The following is a 3,092-nucleotide window of genomic DNA, read 5'->3' as shown; positions in this document are numbered from 1 at the left end:
TTGTGAGAGGCAAGTGATTTTGGCCATTTTTGCCAATTGGACATGCATGGACGGAATGGAAGAAAAGGGTAGGAAAGCCGAATTGGAGGACAGAAAGGCATACATTTCTGAAAAGTAGACAAAATTCAAAGTTTAGGAAGGGGTGATTTGCGTAGGCCGGGCACCAACTAGGTAGGGGAAAATGCCATAGATTGGGGGAAAGCGGGAAAATGACCGAAAAAAAAGGTATGTGTTGGACATGGTTGGCTTGGTACGGCAATGGCTTCTATGAATTTTGAGAAAAGCAATCCTCTGCTACATTCCCCTGACTCTTGCAGTTAGGAAAGCATGCATTTTTTGTAGTGTTTTACAAAACAAGCATTACCACAAGCCAAACACTGAGCCATGGTACACAGGAGTTTTATGCTCGCGGCCTGAACAGACGCACTTAGCATGTGTAAATCAGGAAAACCAATGTGGTGAGGAATGGCAAGCATACATTTTTTGAAAGAGCACAGGCACACCTTTTCAAGGGTAGGTGAATTGTGCAGGTTACAAAAGTGAATGGTGCCTAAAGCAGCGACTAAATATAGGGCACATTTGGGAAATGAAAGGGTTGTGTGACAAAGGGCACCAGCAAATGGGTCAAAACGTTATGAAAACCACACAAACACAACAAATGTTGTACCTACCTACGTTCCCACATTTGTACCGATTAAAACGGTACCTCACATGTGTGTGTGCACCTTCCTGGGCGCCAAGAGGAAAGCTGAACACACCCCTAACCCCAAGTCTTTTCAGACATCTGAATTTCACGATTTTTCCAGACGGGCACACCATACAGATATGGGCCTAGGGTGTCCAAGCCACCAAGGAAAATAGACAACCACATGCATTTCTGAAAAGAGGACACCCATGTAAATCCGCAGAGGTCTGACTTGTGCAAATCGGCCCAGAATTGATTACCCAGACACCCCCTCAATGTCCGAAATGTGGGGAAAAAAAATGCATTTTCTGCACATTTCCTTCGGCTCACCCATCGAAACACGCTGCAAACAACACACGGCCTACTGTCCCACATTCCCATATGTGTCCTGATGAAACCAGTACCTCATATGTGTGGGTGCACCTACCTGGGTGCCAAGGAGAAAGCCTACAACACAAGTAACCCCAAGTCTGTTTTGACAGCCGAATTTCACACTTTGTCCAGACGGGCACACCATACAGATATGGGCTTCGGGTGTCCAAGCCACCAAGGAAAACAGGGAGCCCCATGAATTTCTGAAAAGAGGACACCCGTGGGAATCCACAGAGTTATGATTTGTGCAATTCGGCCCAGTATTTATTACCCAGACACCCCCGCAAAGTCCGAAATGTGGGAAAAAAATGCATTTTCTACACATTTCACTCGGCTCACCCATCGAAACACGCCGCCAACAACACATGGCCTACCGTCCAGCATTCCCACAGGTGTCCCAAAGAAAACGGTACCTCACATGTGTGGGTGCACCTACCTGGGCACCAAGGGGAAAGCCTAAAACACAGGTAACCCCAAGTCTGTTCTGACAGCTGAATTTCACACTTTGTCCAGACGGGCACACCATACTGTCACGGGATGACACCCTGTAAAGAGAGGCACAGGACACCCAGGAAGGGTTTCGGGTGGTTGTGCCGAAGTAAGGTGGACAGATAAGTACACACACAGCAACAAAGAGTAATCAAGTGTAGCAAGGAATAAAGTACTACAGAATGCAATCCCTCTAGGGGTGTATGCAGATATAGGAAAAGAGTATTCCACAGACCTTAGGAAAAACTCTAGCCTTCTGCACAGTTTGCTATAACAGAGGCCCACGCTGTTTGCTCATGGCTTGGAACAACAGCTATGGGTGTCTGTAACGTAGAAACGAGGCAAGGGAAGGGGCAGAGGTTGCCTGATGCAAACCAACAGACAAGCTCTGTACAAAAGGGTCTACAAATAGTACAAGAGACAAATCCAGGAAAAGGAAGTTGATAGCAAACTAGCAGAAGGAAACGAAGGGAAAGTCATGTAACAGGATTGGATAGCAGAGGACAGTAAGGAACAAGGTTGAGAGCTCAGAGAAGCAGGAAAGCAATGAGCAAGCCCACAGGAGCAGGGCTGTAAGGTAGAGAGCCCAGAGGGAAAGGGCTTAGGGCAGCGGAGTAAAGCAGGCTGCACGGCAAGGAGCCCAGAAGGGCCGGGCAGCAAGGAGTGAGCCCTGGGGGTAGGGACGCTGACCGTAGAAGGCTGAAGAGGTCTGTAGAGGGCTGCTAGGCTGAGAACCCAGCAGACAAAGGTAGGTAGCAAGCAGCGGAGCGTGATCGGCTGCAAGGTAGGAAGCCCCGAGTACAAGGGCTGTTGGTAGCGTAGAGAAGCAGGCTGCGCGGCAAGGAGCCAGAAGGACCGGGCAGCAAGGAGTAAGCTCAGAGGAGCAGGGCCGCTGACTGTAGAAGGCTGCAGAGGACTGTAAACTGCAAGGTAGGAAGCCCAGAGGACAAAGGCTGTAGGCAGCCGGAGTGAGGCAGGCTGCAGAGCAGGGAGCCCAGAGGACAAGGGCTGTAGGCAGCCGGAGTGAGGCAGGCTGCAGAGCAGGGAGCCCAGAGGACAAGGGCTGTAGGCAGCCGGAGTGAGCAGGCTGCAGAGCAGGGAGCCCAGAGGACAAGGACTGTAGGCAGCCGGAGTGAGGCAGGCTGCAGAGCAGGGAGCCCAGAGGACAAGGACTGTAGGCAGCCGGAGTGAGGCAGGCTGCAGAGCAGGAGCCTGGAAGACCAGGGCGGATGATAGCAGCTGAGCCTGATCAGTTGCAAGGCAGAAAAAACGGAAGGGCACAGGCGGAGGCTGGAAAGCAGCAGAGTGTGATTGGCTGCAAAGCAGAGAGCCCGGCAGGGCAAGGGCGGAGGCTGGAAAGCAGCAGAGCGTGATCAGCTGCAATGTAGAGAGCCCGGCAGGGCACTGGATCCAAAGCCGGAGTAAGGAGGAACCGCATACAAGATCCGTAGCTCGAAGCAACAAGGTGCCGGAAAGACTCCTAATGCAAGAGACTGAGCCCTTGCAGGCAGCAGCTTTTATACCGCCCAGCCCAGCACAGAGGAAG

This window comes from Ambystoma mexicanum, chromosome 4p, assembly GCF_040938575.1.
Source record: "Ambystoma mexicanum isolate Mex_15411 chromosome 4p, UKY_AmexF1_1, whole genome shotgun sequence".
NCBI lineage: Eukaryota > Metazoa > Chordata > Amphibia > Caudata > Ambystomatidae > Ambystoma > Ambystoma mexicanum.
This window is presented reverse-complemented; position numbering follows the sequence as displayed.